The sequence below is a fragment of the Canis lupus genome, chromosome 34 (assembly GCF_003254725.2).
Source record: "Canis lupus dingo isolate Sandy chromosome 34, ASM325472v2, whole genome shotgun sequence".
Lineage (NCBI taxonomy): Eukaryota > Metazoa > Chordata > Mammalia > Carnivora > Canidae > Canis > Canis lupus.
Window position 1 is genome coordinate 34993215 of NC_064276.1, and position 13752 is coordinate 35006966.

General features: G+C 41.0%; 1 long non-coding RNA gene across 1 annotated transcript in view; it reads right to left on the reverse strand.

Moving 5' to 3' along the window:
- LOC112645949 (uncharacterized) overlaps window positions 1–13746 on the reverse strand; it is a 53005-nt gene extending 39259 nt beyond the window's left edge. Inside the window, exon 1 of the long non-coding RNA XR_007408069.1 lies at window positions 13303–13746. This is a non-coding gene — a long non-coding RNA (uncharacterized LOC112645949). The remainder of the gene's footprint in view (window positions 1–13302) is intronic.
- Between the last annotated feature and the right edge of the window lie 6 nt (window positions 13747–13752).

Below are 13752 nucleotides of genomic sequence, written 5' to 3' on the forward strand. Positions count from 1 at the left end.
GTTGACATTTTCTCCTTTTGTTTCTTTGAAGTCTATTAGTCATTACACACTAAACGATTAACTTGAGAAATCTTTTTTAAAATTATAAAATATGAAACTTCATGTGGTATTTCAGGTACAGAACATACCAGCATTTTGTGCTAATTTCTTTCATGATGCATGATCTCTTGCTTTCACCTCTTTCCCTTACTCCTCTACTCCCACCTCTGGTATTATTACTTATTACAGCATAACAAAGTACTCCCAAATTTAGCTGCTTCAAATGACCTATCTCACACAGTACCTGAGGGTCAGAAACCCAAAGGCAGATTAGCTAAGAGTGGTGGTACAGCAGCTCTTAGAAGTGTGCAATTGCTATGTTACTTGGGGCTGAAACCATTTGGAAGCTTGACGGCTGGAGGATCTGCTTTCAAGTGCATTCACGGGACTGTTGACAGGTGCTCAGGTCCCTACTCTGTAGACCTGTCCATGGAGCTCTTCACAATATGGTAGATGGCTTTCCCCAAATGAAGATCCAAAAGAGAGAAAGAATGATGGCAGTTTCCTCTGTTACTTAGACTCCCTAATTGAGTCACAAGTCTAGCCCATATGCAGTTGGAAGCTATTACACAAGGGTATATAATACCCAGGAGGCAGGGATTATGGAGGATCATCCTAGAGTCTGGCTACCATATTCCAATTTTTTTTATGGCAAAATATGCATAGCAAAAACTTATTTTATTTAAAAATTTTTAGGAGTAATTTTTAGAATATTTTGATTATTTTTATTTTAAAGAATAATTCAGTGGCATTAGCTACATTCACAATGCTCAACCATCATCACTATATTCAGAACTTCTTCATTATCCCAGAGAGCAACTCTATCTATTAAACAATAACTCCCTTTCCCCACCACTCTGAGCTCTTGGTACTCTATTCCATGTTCTGTCTCCTGTTCTTAATTGCCCTGATGAGAAGGTTTTAAATTTGAATTTTGTCAAATGCTTTTTTGCAACACTTGAGATGATCATGTGATTTTTTTTCTTTCCTTCTATTACTGTGATGTATTAACATTGCTTGGATTTTGTACGTTGAACTCTTGCATCCCAAGAATAAATCCCATTGTTCACGGTAAATAATCCTTTTAATATGTTGTTATTTATTTAGTTATTTAAGTGAAATATACTTGACAAACAACGTATAAATTTAAGGTGTTCACCACGTTAATTTGATACACTCGTATATTTTTCAGTTTGCTCGGATTCTGTTGAGGCTTTTTGCATCAATACTCATAAAGGATATTGGTCTGTAGTTTGGTTTTTTTCTTTTTCTTTTTTTTTTTTTTTTTTCTATTTCTGTAGTGTCTTTGGTCCTGGTATTAGGATAACCCTGGCCTCATAGAATGAGTTAGGAAGTGTTCTCTGTATTTTGATTTTTGGAAGAGTTTGAGAAAAAGTGGTGTTAATTCTTCTTTCAGTGTTTGATAGAACTCACCAGTGAAGCCCTGGGCTTTTCTTTGTTGGGAGGTTTTGATTAGTGATTTAATCTTAGTTATAGGTTTATTCAAATTTTCTACTTCTTTCTGAGTTGTTTTTGGTAGATTGTGTGTTTCTAGGAAAATGGCCTTTTCATGTAGGCTGTCTTTTTTGATGGTATATAATTGTTCATAGTATTCTTTTAAAACCCTTTATATTTTTGTAAAATAAATAGAAATGTTTCTATTTTCATTTCTCATCTTAGGAATTTGAGTTGTCTTTCTCCTTAGTCAATCTAGCTAAAGACTTGTCAATTTTGTTGATCTTTTCAAAGAACCAACTTTTGATTTTATTGATGTTCTCTTCCCTATTTCCACTCTAATCTTTATTATTTCCTTCTAGCTTTGAGTTTAGTTTGCTCTTCTTTTTTTAGTTCCTCAGGACTTACAGTTTGGTTATTGATTTTAGATCTTCTGTTTTTTAAAAAAGATTTATTTATTTATTTATTTATTTATTTATTTATTTATTTATTTGAGAGAACAAATAGGAAGGGGGAGAAGCAGACTCCCCACTGAGCAGGGAGCCCGATACTGGGCTCAATCCCAGGATCCTGGGATCATGACCTGAGCTGAAGGTACATGCTTAACTGACTGAGCTACCCAGGCATCTGTCTTTCTTCTGTTTTAAATTTTTATTTATTTATGATAGTCACAGAGAGAGAGAGAGAGAGAGAGGCAGAGACTCAGGCAGAGGGAGAAGCAGGCTCCATGCACCGGGAGCTCGATGTGGGATTCGATCCCGGGTCTCCAGGATCGCGCCCTGGGCCAAAGGCAGGCGCCAAACCGCTGTGCCACCCAGGGATCCCTTTCTTCTGTTTTAATGGATGTTTTTACAGCTGTAAATTTCTATCCCAAAATAGAAGATAGAAATTAGCATCTCATAAGTTCTGGTATGTTTTGTTATTATTTTCATTTGTCTCAAGGTATTTTCTAACTTCCCTTGTGATTTCTTCTTTGACTCCTTTTTGTATGTTTGCTTTTTTAGAGAGAGAGAGGGAGAGAGAGAGAGGAGAGAGAGAACATGAGCATGGTGAGAGGTGGAAGAAGGATAGATAGAAACTTAAACAGGCTGTACTCTCAGCACAGAGCCCATCATGAGATTCAATCTCACAACCCTGAGTTCATGACCTGAACCAAAATCAGAAGTTGGTCGCTTAACCAACTGAGCCACCCAGCTACCCCTCCTTGGTTGCTTAAGATTGAGTTATTTAATTTCCAATTTGTGAATTTTCCTCTTTTTTCTTCTGTTATTGATTTGTAGTTTCATTCAATTGTGATTAGAAAAGATACTTTGGGGGCACCTGGGTGGCTCAGTGGTTGAACGTCTGCCTTCGGCTCAGGTCGTGATCCCAGGGTCCTGGGATCGAGTCCAGTATTGGGCTCCCCACAGGGAGCCTGCTTCTCCCTCTGACTATGTCTCTGCCTCTCTGTGTTTCTCATGAATAAATAAAATCCTTAACAAAAAGAAAGAAAAGATACTTTGTATGATTTAAATCTTTTTAAATTTATTAAGACTTGTTTTATGGCTTAACATGTGTTCTATCGTGGAGAATTCCATGTGTAATTGAAGAGAATTTGTACTCTGATGTTATTGAGTGGAATGTTCTGTATGTATCTATTAGGTCTAATGTGTTCAAATCCTGTTTCCTTATTGATTTTCTGTCTGGTAATTTTATCCATTATTGAAAGCAAGGTATTAAAGTCTCCAACTATTATTGTAGAACTATTCCTCCCTTCAGTTCTGTCAATATTTGCTTCATATATTTTGGGCACTGTTGTTTGGTACATATGTGTTTGAATTGACCCTTTTATCAACATGTAATATCCTTTGTTTCTTGTAAAAGCTTTTGATTTAGAGTCTGTTTCATCTGCTATTAGCACAGTTACCTCGGCTCTCTTTTGGTTACTATTTGCACAGAATACAGGCATACCTTGTTTTATTGCATCTTGCTTTCTTGCATTTCACAGATATTACATTTTTTATGAGTTGAAGATTTGTGGCAACCCTGCATCAAACAAGTCTACTGGTGCCATTTTTCTAACATTTGATCACTTCATGTCTCTGTGTCATATTTTGGTAATTCTTGCAATATTTCAAACTTTATTATTACATTCGTTGTAGTGATATGTGATCAGTGATTATGACTCACTGAAAGCTCAGATTATGATTTGCACTTTTTAGCAATGAAATTTTTTTTAAAGATTTTATTTATTTGAGAGAGAGAGAGGGAGGGAGAGAGAGAATGAGCTGGGGAAAGGGAAGAGGGAGAGGGAGAAGCAGACTCCCTACTGAACAGGGAACCTGATGCAGGGCTTGGTCCTAGGATCATGACCTGAGCTGAAGGAAGTTGCTTAACCAACTGAGCCACCCAGGCACCCCTGGAGTGTTGTGTGTGTGTGTGTGTTTGTATGTGTGTGTGTGTGTGTCTTTTAACTAAGGTATAGACATTGTTTCTTCCAGACAGAATGGGGTTGCACACTTAATTAACTATAATATTGTGTAAACATAACTTTTACATGTATTGGGAAACCAAAAGATTCATTTGACTCACTTTATTGTGATATTTGCTTCATTTGAGTGATCTGGACCTAAACCCACATATCTCTGACGTATTCCTGTATCTTTTTCCATCCTTTCACTTTCAACCTGTTTATGTTTTTAGTTTTGAAGTGTCTTGTACACAGCATATAGTTGGATCTTAAAAAAGAAAAAATCCATTGTGCCAATCTCAGTCTTTTAGAGTTTAATCCATTTATATTCAAAGTAATTACAGATAAAAAAGGCCTTACTATGGCCATTTTGCTATTTGTTTTCTTCCTTTTTTTTTTCTTTTTGCTGGTTTTTGTAAGGCCTATTTTATTTTCCCTTATTTCCTTCATTACTGCCTTGATTTGTGTTTAGTTGTATTTTGTAACGACATATTTTGATTCCCTTTTCATTTTCTTTTGTGCATATTCTATAGACATTTTCTTTATGGTTACCACGAGGCTTATGTTCAACATCCTAAACTTATAACAATCTAATTTGAATTGATACCAACTTAACTTCACCTGCATTTAAAACCTCTGCTCCTATGCCACTACACTCCCCCCACTTTATTATTAATGTAACAAATTACATCTTTATACATTGTGTGCCTAATGACATAGATTTACTATTTTTTTAAAGATTTTATTTATTTATTCATGAGATACAGAGAGAGAGAGGCAGAGACACAGTAGAGGGAGAAGCAGGCTCCATGCAGGGAGCCCGACGTGAGACTCGAACCTGGGACTCCAGGATCAGGCCCTGGACTGAAGGCGGCACTAAACCGCTGAGTCACCTGGTCTGCCCGATTTACTATTTTTTAATGCAATTGTTTTTTTAATCATGTAGAACTAAAAGTGTAAGCAATCACAAAACCAAAATTACAATAATCCTTGCTTTTATATTTGTCCAAGTATTCTCCTTTATTGGAGATCTTTTTTTCCCCCAATTTTATTTATTTACTTATTTACTTATTTATTTATATTTATGTATTTTATTTATTTTATTAGAGTTCAATTTGCCAACATATAGCATAACACCCAGTGCTCATCCCGCCACGTGCCCCCCTCAGTGCCCATCACCCAGGAGATCTTTATTTCTTACAGCTTCAAGTTACCATTGAGTGTCCTTTGGTTTCAGTCTGAAGGATTCTCTTCAGTACTTCTTGTAGGATAGGACTAGTGGGAATGAATTTCCACAGTTTTTGTTTATCTGGGAATATCTTAATTTCTCTCTCATTTTGGAAGGACAGTTTTGCCAAATACAAATTTCTTGGTTGATTTTCCACTATTTTGCAAAGACTTTCTTATTTTGTGTGGTCATTGAAGTATCTGTTCCTTTAGTTCATGTTCAGCTAATGTTTTGAAAGAGTTCCTTGAATGCCAAGAGCTAAACAGACAAAAACAACAAAAACTCACAAGAAATATATAAAGAGAAGAAAAATAGACAAAAAAGTACAACTATTTCTCCTGATCTTTCCAATCTGACTCTGTTTTGGAGCACTCCTTCAACAGTTAGCCAGGGCTTCTCTCATCCTAGGAATCAGCCCAAAGTTTAAGGCCTTCTTGGGTCTTTTCTAGGCCTGCATCTTTGTCTGGCATGTATTTGGCTTTCTAAATTCCCCCACATACAGAGCTGCTTTTGAAATTCCTAATTTCCCAAGGAATCTTATCCTAGCTTCGCCTTTAGTCCTTGGTCTGTCGATCGTTTCTACCCTGTTATGTCTTGTCCCAGGCATCTGTGAATCTGTAGCTCACCTTGGATTGTTTATAAGCAGTCCCAGCTGCTTTTTCCACTTGAGTTCCAAGTTAGGCAAATTGAAGATGAGAATCTCTGTCAGTAGTTCAAGTATCCCCAGACAAGTTGGAACAGATGTACACGACGATTTTCATTTTTTAAAAAAGGTTTTTATTTATTTATTAGAGAGAAAGAAAGAGAGCACAAGTGGTCGAGAGGCAGAGGGAGCGAGGGAAACAGAGTGATGAGCAGGAAGTCCGATGTGGGGCTTGATCCCAGGACCCTGAGATCATGACCTGAACCGAAATCAAGAGTTGGATGCTTAACCGACTGAGCCACCCAGGCGCCCCCTGAAAAAAATTTAATAACACCAAACTAATCTATATGTATATTCTAACCCCAATCTGTCAGTAGTGGTTACCTCTACACTGGGGATGGGAGGAAGGCCAGACAAAACATCCCCAAACACTCCTATCATTCTAGAAGATGGCTTTTTTGACTGGGTATTTGCTTGGTTGCTATAAGCCTTTGATTATTTTCCAGAGCACTGACAAAGTTAATCCTGCCAGTTACTTTTTTAAATGTTTCTGTGGAAGGACGAGAGCTTAGACGTTCTTTGTTGGGCTTACCATGTCCTATCTAGCCACAGACCTTTGATAAGCTGATCTTGCAAGTGATAGAGCATGACTTCTGTCCTATGCCATTGTTCATGCAGACTCACCCTGGAACAATGCAGAGGGCACTACACAAGAGCGACTACCAGGAGCAGGGATCACTGGGGGTTGTCTTAGAGGTTGCTTCCCACAGGATAGGACCAAAATTTTCCTCCAAAATAATCTTAGTTGAAACCACAGAGATGAATATACATTGTAGCTAGAATTTTGATTTGGAAAGCTTTAAGGGAAGGTGTTTAGCTCAAATAGCAAGGCTTACTGTTGGCCCTGGCCTGACGCAGATCCTGGACGTGTCAGCACGAGTCAGGTGTAGTTTCTGGCTTTGAGAAACTCTCCCAGACACCTGCACAGATCATTTCAAAGCCGCATGGCTAAGTTCCATACAGAGGGTTAGGGCAACGTGAGGAGTATACCTAACTTACCCTGAAAGGTGAGGAGTGTTCTGTTCCAAACGATACCTGAACAGAACCGTGAGAGATGTGAGCTGGGGCAGGAGGAGCCGCAGCTGTGTTGGGAGGCCTCTAGGCAGGAGGCTCGCCGTTCAGACGGGTTGGAGGCTAGTAGTGAATACAATGCTATTACTTTACTAAAAAACAAGTCATACAGTTAATTCAAAACTTAACAGTATACTATTGGTAATTTCTGTTTTGATGTAAGCACGCACAAGGTGATACGGGAACACTTCAGAACTTCATAGGAAAAGGTAGGCAAGTCCTACCATAGGAAGTTCTTGGGCTAATTTTGGGTGACTGGGAAGTAGCTGGGTGGAGAAGGCCATTTCCTTCAGGAGAAGGGCAGGTATAAACCATAGGGGATGAGAAAGTGTGGCATTCTTCTATGAGGAACTTCCAGAAAGTTCATTATAACTGGTATGGATGCTGCTTGGGGTAGGGGGTTGTACAGAAGAGGGGAGAGGTTGCCGAAAGGGTTGTTCACAAAGGGCCTGTAGTGATCTTGCACCCTAAAGGGTTCGAACTGTGTTCTGAAGGTGAAAAGGACTGCCCGTGAGCTAGTGACATAGTCATTAGGATGGTCACATAATGTATAGGGACATGAGTGCTCTTTATAGACCCTTATAATCATGGACATTTGAACATATTGAAAACATTTTTAAAAATTGAAGATTTCTCATTTTAAAATAGACGGACTCATATTCATTATGGAAGATTGGAAAATGCCTCATAAAGAACAAGAGAGAAGGAAAGAATCCTCAATCTCCCTGCCTGAAGGAACTGCTTGTTAACATTTCAGTGTTGATTTTCCAAAAAAATTTGTATGCATTTAAAAACCAATCTCCAACTGTAGATATTTTGAAATGAAATTTAACAATTTGCATTTTGAAATTCGTATTTTATATTTCTTTTTTTTTTTTAAACCTACGCTCTACATTCAATACAGGGCTTGCACTCATGACCCTAAGATCAAAAATCATACGCTGTAGGGACACCTGGGTGGCTCAGTGGTTGAGTGTCTGCCTTCCACTCAGTTGTGATCCTGGAGACCCTGGATCGAGTCCCACATTGGGCTCCTTGCAGGGAGCCTGCTTCTCTCTCTACCTATGTCTCTGCCTCTCTGTCTCTCATGAATAAATAAAATCTTAAAAAAAAAAAAAAGAATTCTATGCTGTATTGACTGCACCACCCAGGCGCCCCAATATATTTGCTTCTTAACTGAATACTTAATTGAAATGTAAATTGAAAAATGGGGAGGAGGGAGCACCTGGATGCCTCAGCTGGTTGTGTCTGCCTTCCACTCAGGTCCTGATCCCAGAGTCCTGGGATAGGGCTCTCTGCTCAGTGGGAGCCTGCTTCTCTCCCTCTGTCCCTCCTCCCTGCTCATGCTCTCTATCTCAAATAAATAAATAAAATCTTTAAAAAAGAAAAGAAAAAACTGAATTGAATACTTTCATAATAATTTTCTTAGGTAGACTTTTAGAAGCTGGATCAAAGAATATACATATTTAAATTCTCTGGCTATGTATTGCTGAATTTTGTTAAAGGGTATATCATTTGTTTTATTAGTATTTTGTAATGTTCCTTCTTTCTGTTATTCTTACCAAATCACTTTATATAGCGTTCGCGAGAGGCTATGAGAGCCCTCCAGTGGCCAAGCTAATTTCTGCAAAAATATTACCAACAGTAGAATTAAAAAGGAATTGTATCTAGTTGTTAAATCTTAATGGCAATAAGAGCGAAGTGCTAGAAAGTGCTACAAACATCTTGGCTGTCAAAAAGGCCTTATCCTTTAGTTAGATAAGAGAGATAGAGATAGAGATAGAGATAGAGATAGAGATAGATAGAGATGCCAGTAGATAAGTTAGAGAAGAGATGTCATTTGCTTTTCTTTCGAATTCTTATTCATCTGCTCCAGATTATGAAATGTTTTGAATTTCACTGCCATGTTATATGAAGATTATGTTGGTTGCAAACAGGTTTAAAACCAACTGGTTAATTACTTATAAAAGATAGTATTTATTGAATACTTACATGTGTCAGGCACTGCTCCAAGCATTTTACATATCATAGCGCAAATAATTCTCGTGGCTATTGTAAAATAATTACTATTTTAAATACCGTTTTACTGGCAGGAAATAGAATGTTAGTTACTAAACAGAATACCTTAACAGATGGGTTCAATAACTTGCTCAACTAGTTCAATAACTAGTAAGTGATGGAGCTAGGATTCCAACACAGTGGAAGGAAGGGGAATTTGGGATAAAATGGCTTCTGCAGGAATGGTTTTTTCTTTTTCTTTTTTTTTATAAATTTATTTTTTATTGGTGTTCAATTTACCAACATATAGAATAACACCCAGTGCTCATCCCATCAAGTGCCCCCCTCAGTGCCCGTCACCCAGTCACCCCCACCCCCCCGCCCACCTCCCTTTCTACCACCCCTAGTTCGTTTCCCAGAGTTAGGAGTCTCTCATGTCCCATCTCCCTTTCTGATATTTCAGGAATGGTTTTTTCATTGCATCATGCAGGTCAAGAAATGGGACCCTGAAAAGGCAATGTTTTCCCCAGTAGTTGAGTTTGAAATTGTAGATGGGAGTAATTTGTGAAAGTGCTGCTCTGCTCTCAGTGGAGATACCCTGACTGAGCCAGGTATCTCTAGGTAATCAGAGATGTTCCTGCTTGGACCCGAGCAGCACACATTCCTTATTGGAGACGGCTCTTCTTTACCAAGGACAGCAGGTGGGTACTGAGACCGAAAAGAGCCTTCACTCTGCCTTTTGCTGACTCTCAGACCAGTTCTAATTCCTACCTCCTGATTTCTCCTTCTTCAGATTCCAGCTGCTATGGGCTAAATATTTGTGTCCTCCCACAATCACTGGTTAAACCTAATCCTTTGGGAGATGATTAGGTCATGAGAGTGTAGGCCTCATAAATGGGATTAGGGCCCCTGTAAGAGTGATCCCAGAGAACTCCCTTGACGCTTCTATCATGTAAGGACACAGCAAGAAGACTGCTGTCTATGAACCAAGAGGAGGATTCTCACCAGACACAGAATCTGCGGGTTGCTCTTGTACTTCTAGCCTCCAGAACTGTGAGAAATGTTTCTGTTGTCTATAAATCACCCAGCATCCTAGTGAAACTTTGGGGGCTTGCAAATGCAGGCTCTCTCTTTTTTTTTGGGGGGGGGCGACATTTCAATTCAGCCCCATTCGAAAGATATTTACAGAGTGCCTTTAGGCCTGCCAGACACTGTGCCACACTCAGACTTTAGAGGTCCACAAAATAGACAACCTCCCCCCCCCCCAAACTCACAGGGCATTTCATTTAAAGCCTATGTTTGGATACATTTGTCTGCACTACGAATTTGTACTACAATGCTTCTAAAAATGTGTGTGTATTTGGAGCTTTGTATCACCAAATATTAAAAGCCACCAGAGGAATTTATCCTTTAAAAGAGGGTCTTCCTAAAAATATTTTAAACAAATAATCTCACCTAAGTGGTATCACATATGACCTATGTTTTCACATTTGGTTTTCTAAAGAAATGCACATTTCTTAGCATGTGAGAAAAACTTTTTTTTTTTTTAAGATTTTACTTTTAAGTAATCTCTACATCCAACATGGGGCTTGAACTTACCACCCTGAGACTAAGAATTGCATGCTCTGCCAACTGAGCCAGCCGGGCCTCCCTAGGAGGTAAACTTTTTAGAGAGAAGTGTACATTCCATTTAGGGCTAATGATCACACATTTGGAATGTGGGAAGTTGGGTTTTTACCAACCATGCGATGATACAAGAGAACCACTAGTAGGCGCCGCGAGCCCACTCCTTTGGCCCAAGTTCTGCTTTCTCTGTGGGCTTTTGCAGCAGACACACTGGCCAGTGCCAGGTGCATTAGTGCTCTAACGGAATCGGAATCGCAGGCTATGTGTCTGTGTTGAGGTGTAAATGGTAGAAGAACAGCGAACCAGGCCATCTTCCTTGTTCAGTACCCAGGTGGGGTGTAGGTCGGTGACTGTCCTTCTCATGCTCTTCTTTACCTATTTTTGAATAAGACAAAGGAAGGAAAGACCCTTCTTACACTTTCAATAATGGGAAGCACATTGGACTTAGGGACCCAAGACCTGGAATCAGAGTTCAGCTTCATGTTACTAGGCCTGTTGTATACTGTAGAAATGTGAAGAGATGGTGAGGCAAGGTTTTCGGGGAGAAAATCAACTGGAAAGACCTTGTCGGGGAGTACTGGGGACCCACTGTTGCCAGTTATCCGGGGTGACTGGACTCTGAGACACTGACTTTTGCGACTAGAAGGGTACCCGGGTCTGTGGTAGAGCAGGAATGCCAGCTTATTAAGTCATGCTACGTGGGGAGTCATGTTCTAACCACAGGGAAGGCTTGAGGCGTAGTCACCACAGCTAAGGCATGTGGACGATCTTAGGAAAAGGCCCTTCAGCCAAAGCAGCGTCAGGGACTTCCCTGCTTTACAGAGAGCCTTGCCAAAGGGCCCAGGTCCTCGGACGCTGTGGGCCGCTATACCATCTGCCTGGAGAGCCGGGGACTCTTCCAGGACCCTCTGTTTCCACGGCTGCCCGACTTCCTTTCCGAGGGACGTACTCTCTGTTTATGGCTCATCTCTTCACACAGGTTACATTTTGCTGGTCGTCCTTCAGTGGCCTTTGGTACATCTGTGTTGTGACTGTTTAGACATCCTAGGATTTCTCTTAATAGACAGTGGTAATTACAGTGTCGTTATGTTAGCTTCAGTCTCTATCAAAAGCAATTCGTGTTTTCAACTGATCCATTTTGCCTATGAATATACTAACAGTAGCTAACATTTATGAGTCCCCATTCGTAATATATATGCATATATACACATAATTAAAACTTATATATAGATTTTAATATATGTTAAAAGTACATATATATGTTATATGTTATATGTTATATGTGTGTGTGTGTGTATAAAACTCTGTAAAGTCATCTCACTTAACCCTCAACAATAACCCTGTGGGGCATCTGCTATTCTCACTTAATAGATGAAGAACCTGAGAGTTACGTAAGTTAAGGAACAACCCATGTGATAAAGTTGGGATATAAACTCAGGAGGTTCCGTTTCAAGCTCTTAGCCTGACAACTCTTTCTACCGTTTTGGGTCTGAGTTCTGAAATCTGGCGCTACAAATGCCTCTGTGTGTGTGACCTGAGCGTTGGTGAATTCTGATTGCTGGATTCCTTATGGTTGGAATGTCAAATGCCAATGGAGTCACAAGAGGGAAGGTTTCACAGTTGCTTTCTCAAAGAATTGATGTTGCATGGATTTTATAGTTTATATTGTACTTAATACAAAAGCTCCCCCCTCTCTTTTTTATTTTATTATTTTCTTTTTTTTAAAGATTTTATTTATGTATTCATGAGACACACAGAGAGGCAGAGACACAGGCTGAGGGAGAAGCAAGCTCCATGCAGGGAGCCTGACATGGGACTCTATCCCAGGTCTCCAGGATCACACCCCAGGCTGCAGGCGGCCCTAAACCGCTGCGCCACTGGGGCTGCCCTCCCCCCCTTTAAATGTTATGAGGAGATATCTGAAAACATCCAGGTGATGAAATGCCCCCAAACACAACAGCTCCCTCAAAAACTGGACATTATCCTACACAGGAGTCTCTACAAATCAAACTTGTCTGAATGCAGGGAGAACATAAGAGTGCAAACGCAAGAGCTCTGAATCGTCATTCCGGCTTATCGAGCTTTGTACCAGACATTGTGTTAAGCTCTGTATGTGTATCAACTCACATAATAATCAAGAAACCTATGGGGTAGGCACTATTTCCATCCTCATTTTACAAATAAAGAAACTGAGGCCCAGAGTGGCGTCACAGTTAGTAAGGTGTAGAGCCAAGATGTGAAGCCAGGGAGCCCAGGCTGCACTGTCAACCACTGTGCTCTCCAGGGCCATTGTTGTGGGCTCTCCTGCCTGACACCCTGTCATCTGTAGAGCCTTTTCTGTCGGTGCCCTTGATGTCTTTGGGGTTTCCGCAAGCCTCGTGTTCCCTAGGAGATACAGTGATTTGCCCTGACACTCAGCATGGATATGGGAAGGCTTAGTCGCTGTGACATATAGATCCATATCTTAGAGTATTTCCAGGAGGAAGTTCTGTGTTTGCTAAAACCCTCTTCATCTTTAAATGTCCTGAATGTCGAGAGAGGGATGTACTAAGGAAAGCCAAATGTATCAAAGGGGATTGACACTGCTTGGTGTGAACACAGCCCAAGGAGGACCTCTCCACTCGATGAAAAAGCGCAAATAATGGGTCTTCTTTGAGTGCGCAGAGAGAAGGAGGCATAACGACGGTGATGAGGCCGATAGGTACGCTCCGCGGAGCGCAGGTGCTAACTTACCGTCCCGCAGAGCAGTCAGCCTACCTCTCCCTGTGCCCAAACGGGGGACCTCGGGGCGCTTTGGGAGTTCTCAGGAAGGGATTTCCAGGACTGGCTAACGAGGGAAGGTGAGCCAAGGTGAGCCGGGCCCACGGGCCCTCCCCCTTCCCAGCTGAGCGACGCCGGGCAGTTTAACCTCGCAGCCGTGTCTCCACGCGGACGACACCTGAGCAACCGTCCCTACCACGGAGGGTTAGAGAACCAGGTGGCAGGTGCACCGCAGAGCGCGCACAGGTGCGTGACCGCACGGCCGCAGCGGCGAGTGGCTACTGTTCCTGACCCCGTCCCCGTGGCCGCGGCCGCGTCCGGTGACTGTCACCCACAGGAAAGGGTCATTTGCTCTCCAGGAGTAAGGATAGGCAGCAGGATGCTCCGGGCGCTTCTCCGCTCCCCCGGGGTTGCTGCCCGCGC